Genomic DNA, 7582 nt, shown 5'->3' on the forward strand with positions numbered 1-7582 from the left:
CTTTTTGGCAGAGGAGTGGGAAAATGTGCTAAGGACACAATCCTTTGCAGGATTAGACAGAAAAACTCCTATAATTTCCAGCATGCCCCAGCCAACATGATTGCCACAAGGATTTCTGGGAGTTGTAGTACTCTTTTTTTCTATACATGCATAATATTGTGCCTTGCATTAATAATCACTCCATATTTCTCAATAGTGCTGGCAAATATTGAGATATTTCTTTCTCCCAGCTCTGTAATTAAATATAAATTGCCTATATTAAACCAACTTCTTTCTTAGTCCCCACAACCTTGGAAATGAGGCTGCACCCAAGGAAGTTTGCTCAGGGTCAAGCAAAGGACCAATACTATCAAGAGGGAGGGAAGGAGCCTGGAAGAATCTCCCTGCTGCTGGCATGCTCCCCTGATGTACTTGTCCCCTGTACTTGTGCTAAATGCATGCACTCCTGTCCACACACTCCAGTATACATGAGGACAGCTGATGTCTTGAGATAAAGAAGGACTTGCTTCTGTTGACTTTGCTCTTCCCTTCTTCAATCAGGAGCAAAGCCAGCTGAGCCTAGGCCTTAAGGTGTTCATCTTTACTCCGCAGTTCAGTTTGTCACTTGCCTCCTCTTCCTTTCCTTATTGGGACAGGGCTTCCAAAAGTGGCTTCAGGGACAGGTCTTACCTGTGGCCTCCATAGGTCAGATGAGTTGGCTCATAGGCCATATTCAACACCTTGGAACAGGGATTCGCCATCTCTGTTACAATTTTTTGCTTGGATTTTATTATTTTCAATCTTGTTAGCTGCTTTGCAAAGCCCTTTTTGTTTGATTTTGTTTGTTTTTTTTTAACCAAAGACCAGGATAAAATAGTATAATAAAGAAAATACGGAGTAAGATTTTGATTTGATTACAGAAAATGAGTATTTGGCATAAAGTAAATAAGTAAATAAAGTAAGTAACTAAATGAAGTAGAAAGGAAACTGCTCTAGAAATTAACAACTGAATCTCAATGTCCCCCAGATTTAAGCCCTTATCCATGAAGTTTTTCAATGTCTATTTAAAGTTAGCACAATACATAGGCAACATACTGCAAATACATAAATCAGAATCAGCACTAGCTGCTGATTAAAAACACTCTCAGTCTCAAGAGGTGGTTCAATTTAATCAATTTAGAGTGTAACAAAATCTCTTACATTAATCCTGATATGTAAGGACATTTGGACAGGTTTCTGTGGGTTCTGTTGATTGCCACATCTTTTTTTGCCACATTTTTTTACCTGGCTGCAATTAACTAATCAGTACAGTCACTTTTGGTGGCATGGTATTGGTTGTATGTACTGTATGTGTCTTCTTGCTTGTTCCTGCTATATTTCAATGGACAGGTTAAACTGCATTTAAGTCACCTAAGTGATAGAAGTACAGCGGTACCTTGGCTCACGAACGCCTCAGTTCATGACCAAATTGGGTCATGAACAGAAATTTCATAAAAATTTTGCCTCAGGTTGTGAACTCCACATCAGGTGATGATCACGATCGCGCCTGTCTTCCCTGCACGAGCGCAATCATGGTCATGCTCTGGGGGGGGGAGTGGGCGGGGGGAGATGGCGGCAATCTTTGTTGTTCTATGTTTGTTTCAATTTTTTCTGATTAAATAAAATGGTTACAGAATGGATTAACCTTATTTACATTGAACCTTATGGGGAAATTTGACTTGGCTCACGACCAATTTGGGTCACAACCAGAGTCATGGAACAGATTAAGTTTGTGAGTCAAGGTACCACTGTATATTTTCAAAATTATGGCAGGTCTGGTCAGACGATGTCTTGAATACTATGTCTAGTTCTGGGAAGTACCCTTTAAGAAGGATTCAGATCAGCAAAGATGATCAGGGGAAAGAAACAAATTCGTGCACTGAAGGAACTGACTATGTTTAGCTTTGAGAAAAGGAGACTGATGGGGAATATGATAGCACTTTCCAAGTACCTAAAGGGCTGTCACGTAGAAGAAGAATGCAACTCTTTCTGTGTCACAGAAGATTATAGGACATTAAATAATGGGCTTAAGTTACTGGAAATCTGTTACATGCTAAAGGTCAGAGCAGTCAGAAAATGAAACTAACTGCCCTGGGAGGTTGTGGCCTCTCTATCATCAGTGATGTTTGAGCAGAGACTGGACAGCCATCTGACAGGGATATGTTAGAGCGGACAGCATCTGCTCAGAGATACTTCGAATCAGATTTCTGCACTGAGCTGGTTAGACTGAATGGCCTAAATGGCCCTTCCCAGCTTATGATTGTTTAAACATATGCAGATAAACACGTTTTGGTGGGAGAGCCCACTATGAATGGTTTTGAAAGAAATGGGTGTGCCTCAATATTTGACTGTCAAGATGAATAACCTGTATGGTGGACAAGAAGCTATGTTAGGACAAAATATCAAGAAACAGAATGACTTCCTACAGGCAAAAGCATCAGAGAATGGTGGATTTTCTCTCCTTTTCAGTATGTATGCAGAACACATAAGGAAAGCTGGATTAGGATCAGAGGAAGGAATGAAAATTGGTGGAAAATACAGCAAAAATTTAAGATATGCAGATGATATCATATCCCTCATAGAACGCAGTAATGAATTGAAATGCTTCTTGATGAAAGTGCAGTTGAATTTTAAGAAAATTAAAATCTTGAGTATAAAAGAATTACAGAATTTTATTACAAAGAAGAATCTGAAAGTGAAAAAGAAGAAATTATGAAAAAAAATTTCCTACTTCAGTTCAGCCGTCAATTCACATGGAGGCTGTTGCCAAGAAATTCAGAAAATAAGACTTGGAAGAGCAGCAATGAAGGAACTAGAAAAGATCATCAAGCGATCATCTACACTATTGTATCCCCAATCACTGTGTATGGATGTGACAGCTGGACAGTGAAGAAAGCTAACAGGAAGAAAATTGACATATTTGAAACATAGTACCGGAGGGGAGCCTTGTGAATACCTTGGGCCAACAGAAACAAGTAGGTCCTAGATCAAAGCCAGAACTTTCCCTGGAAACAAAAATGACAAAACTGAAGCTGTCATACTGTGAGTACATCATAGGAAGGCATGAATCACTGAAGAAGACAATCATGCTGGGAAAAGTCAAAGTCAGAAGTGGAAGAGGAAGACCAACTATGAGATGCACTGATTCTACAAAGGAAGTCACAGGAGTTGAAAAGGGCTGTCAAGGACAGGATATTTTGGAGGGCAGACATTCATGGGTATTCCGTAAGTTGGAGATGACTTGATGGCACATAGCAACCAACAAATGTGCCTTGGTGGAGCGCAAAAGATGTCACCTATATGAAAAAACAACAAACTGAAACAGTTAAGTTATATTTTAATTGGAAAGGGGGAAAGTTCTATTAAGCAAGACAGGATTTATTGAATCTTCAGAAGCAATATTTCATCCCTTAACTGGACTCACATAATTTCCGGGCTCTTTTATACATCTCTGGAGCAACACTAGGAAACATTACACTACTTATGTACTGATCCAGTCATAATTTACAGCCCTCTAAATGACAAGGGAATTGAACTAAAATATATCTGCCATAGAGTTTACCACTGCATTTCCTCCACATTTTTTTAAGGTTCAGGCTCATATCTACTTTAGAACAAAGTTTCTTATTTATTTATTATTTTTGTTGTTCTACTTTAAATTAGGAATTTTACTGAACCTCAGCCACTTTTGGCCCAAGCTCAAGTGAGACAATTTTTTAAAAGGTCAATTTTTTTTGTATAGAAATCTATGGTTGGTGACTATACTTGAGGTGCTGTATAAATTTCTGGTCACCGCATCTGAAATTTCTGGTCACCACATCTGAAATAAAATATTCAGGGAGGGAAAGTGCAGGAAAGGAAATCCAAACTGATTAGTTTAGAAGAAAGGCAAGTAAGGAAAAGGCATGATGGAGGTTTACAAAATTATGCACCATTTGAAGAAAGTGTTGGATATCTCTCACACTCTCACATGAACTCAGGATCATGTATTTGAGTTACAATATTTTATGCTATTCAATAACCTAAAGTTATCTGTGATTTTCTCCACTAATTAGGAATAATCTGTTTAATACTGCAATGGCTTCCACCTATGCTTTCAGGGGAAATAGGAAAGAGGTGGCAGTCAGGGCTCGGGGAAGGCCAAGGTGACCATAACTCAAGAAACTAGGCGTATAATCATAGAAACATGGAACAGTAGAGCTGGAAGGGGCCAAAAGGGCCATCAGGCCCAACCCCCTGATCAGTGCAGGACTTCAGGTTAAACAATCTCTCTCAGATAGCTGTCCAGTTGCATCTTGAATGCCTCTAATGTGGGAGATATAATTGGTTCCATTGCTATACTGCTCCAACATCCAGGAAGATTTTTCCAGATATATAGTTAGAATCTGACTTCTTGTAACTTGAGCCCCTTATTCCGTGTCCTGCCATGAGAAGAGATCTTGGCCTATCCCTTTGTGACAACTTTTCACGTACTTGAAGAATACTATCTTATCTTCCCTCAGTGTTTTCTTCTCAAGGCTAAACATGCCCAGTTCTTTCAACCTTTCCTCCTAGGACTGTGTTTCCACTTCCTGGATCATCCTTGTTGCCCTCACTGATCTCTTTCCAGCTTCTCTGCATCTTTCTTAAATTGTCATGCCCAGAACTGGACACAGTACTCCAAATGAGGCCTAACCAGTGTTGAGTAAAGGAAACTAGTTCTTCATTTGATTTGGAAGTGATATTTATGTTAAGGTAAAAAAGTAAAGGTTTCCACTTGATGTTAAGTCCAGTCATGTCTGACTCTAGGGGGCGATGCTCATCTCCGTTTCCTAGCTGAGGGAGCCAGCGTTTGTCCCCAGACAGTCTCTGTGGTCATGTGGCCGGCATGACTAAACACCGAAGTGCACGGAACGCTGTTACCTTCCCACCAAAGTGGTACCTTTTTATCTACTTGCATTTGCATGCTTTCGAACTGCAAGGTTGGCAGGAGCTGGGACGGAGCAACGGGAACTCATCCCGTTGTGCAGATTTGAACCAGCGACCTTTCGATCAACCAGCCCAGCAGCACAGCAGTTTAAACCACAGCGCCACCTGCATCCCCTGATATTTATGTTAATGCATCCCAAAATATCATTTGCCCTTTTTGCAGCCACATTACTTTGTTGACTCATATTCAGCTTGTGATCTACAACAATTCCAAGACTGACTGCACAATGAAACAGTGAATGCTGAAGAAAGAGCATTACTTTCTCTTTAGGAGATAGAAGAACAAAGGAAAAGATGGGGTTACCACAGCCACACTAGCACTAGCTAGTTAAGCAGAAGAACAGTTTTCTGCCTATTTGGGAAATATAGCTACTGTACTAAGAAAGTTCAGTTAATTGTCCATGCTGGGTTTAGGTAGATGTGGAGTTCTTTGGCAAAAGGCTCTTAGGGATGATCTAAACTTCTAAAAGCAACCCTCCCCAACAAAAAAAATGGCAGTGTTGATCCATGAGAAATACTGCATTCAGGGTGGAATATACCCTCAGAAAAAGATGTTGTACCACCTGAAAAGAAACTTTACATTGAAGGTTCTAGTCCCTCCAAATACTAGTTAATACCCAAAATTTGTGTTCAGTTGCCTTTTTAGCCTACAGCACCATCTAGAAGTAATTCTGGCTTTCCTAATATAAACATTGCCATATATTTCTCTTCTATGTCAACTCAGGGAATTTTGCCCAAAGCAAGGGACAGATATAAGTCACAGACTGGCCATTATGTTTCCAGAAATTGAAATGACCATTGCTTTCCTGTCCCAGAAGGAACAGGAAAGACTATTCTTGCTAAGACTGTTCTGATACCTGCTATACCTAGTAGTACAATCACCCGTAAATGCATCTAAATTTCACAACATCCAGCCAAAGTTTTGTACTTCTCTATTTCTCTCTGACAGAAAGTTCTCAAGAACTCACAATCTTGCATGTTTGTAGCATTTTAGTTAACCCTAATAAAGATATTGTCCAACTGGAGATAATCATCCTCACCCTTCTAAATTTCTAGTTGCCCAACTTTTTCAGTGACTGACTCCTCCCACCATGTGACAGTACTTCTGATAAAAGGAACACTGAGGAGTCTTGTGGGAAATAGGGTTGGGCAACAGGGATATTCTCCCTCTCCAATATCCTCTCATCATCTTGGAGTGGAAGCTTACTGTCTAAGAAGAGGGATCAATTTGTAGACAAGGACCCATCTTTGCAACTTCAACTGGGCCTTTCCCATTGAAATGGCCAAAGTTGAATTCTTACTCCAACCAATTGTCCATTGAGCAAAGTTCACCCAACCATCCACCACAGGAGGCAGCTAGCAAGACTGTGGTTCTTCAAAGTGCCATTGCAAGCATGCAGCATCATAACTGTTACGCCATCTGCATAACATGTTGTTCTTAAAGACAGACATTCTTTCTCAAGAGAGCCACCGAGACCATCGAAAACCTGAAAAATATCTCAAGGTGGAGACACACACAAGATTTTTAGATCTGCAAGACCATTCTAGTTCAAATATATCTATTCCTTTGCAAAATTGAGCTGTGGAAAGGGGCACCCCATGCTTCAAGCAGAAGGCTACTATACATTCCCACCATCCACAGGACTGTTCTGCACTTTTAACGAAGTATCCTTTTAAAAAAATCAATAACGCGATCAATTAATTTCATGTAGCTCTTCAAAAATAATTTGCAAAATGTTTGCATGTTTCATTTCCAAGCCAGTCTAATCCCACAACCGAGAGATGCACTGTTTTTATATTATTCTTCATCCCAGTTTTGTCAAGCAATATTGTCTTGTATTGGTGGATATGGAACGTTCACCAAATGAGCCATTTTCCATGTTTCCTTTTAAAGCAAATTCTTGGAAAAACAGTGTTAGCAAGGATGTAAGTGTGTGGGTGGGGAACCTGCACCCTCTTAGCTGCTACCAGCTTGAGCTTGCATGGTCAGTGGTCTGGGATTATGTGAATACAATGGCATCTGCAGGACCACAGTTTTCCTACCCATGTTGTAAACTAAACGTACATCCAGCTGGAGACGTCCTACAGCTAACTGTAAGGCATGGTTCTCTTTTCTCCTTATCAAATCTGGTGGTGATAAAAAAAAAGATTAGAGAAGTGGTGGGGAGCCATGGGAGGCCTATGAGTGGAAGATGATCACACCTGAACACATGCACTATAATATTCCATGAACAGAGCAGGATAATGGTGTGGAAAAGCCTCCTTGTTCAGAAGTATGGTAAACTTCTACAGATACTAGCTAATGATCACCCAATTTTAAAGGACTAGCTACTGTGCATTAAATTTATTTATTATTTATTTTATTTATTAAAACATTTCTATGCCGCCCCATTCGCCGAAGCCTCGGGGCGGCTCACAACATAAAGTTAAAATACAAAAAATAACAATATAAAGAAGTAACAATATAAAATAAGTCACCCTGGCCAGATAAAATAAGCAAATACTATTAACAATTAAAATGACGCTTAAATAAAAAGGTCTTCGCCTGGTGCCAAAAACAAATAGCGACGGCGCCAGGCAGACCTCTCTGGGGAGC

This window comes from Varanus komodoensis, unplaced genomic scaffold, assembly GCF_004798865.1.
Source record: "Varanus komodoensis strain SLA01 unplaced genomic scaffold, ASM479886v1 scaffold4, whole genome shotgun sequence".
NCBI classification, from domain to species: domain Eukaryota; kingdom Metazoa; phylum Chordata; class Lepidosauria; order Squamata; family Varanidae; genus Varanus; species Varanus komodoensis.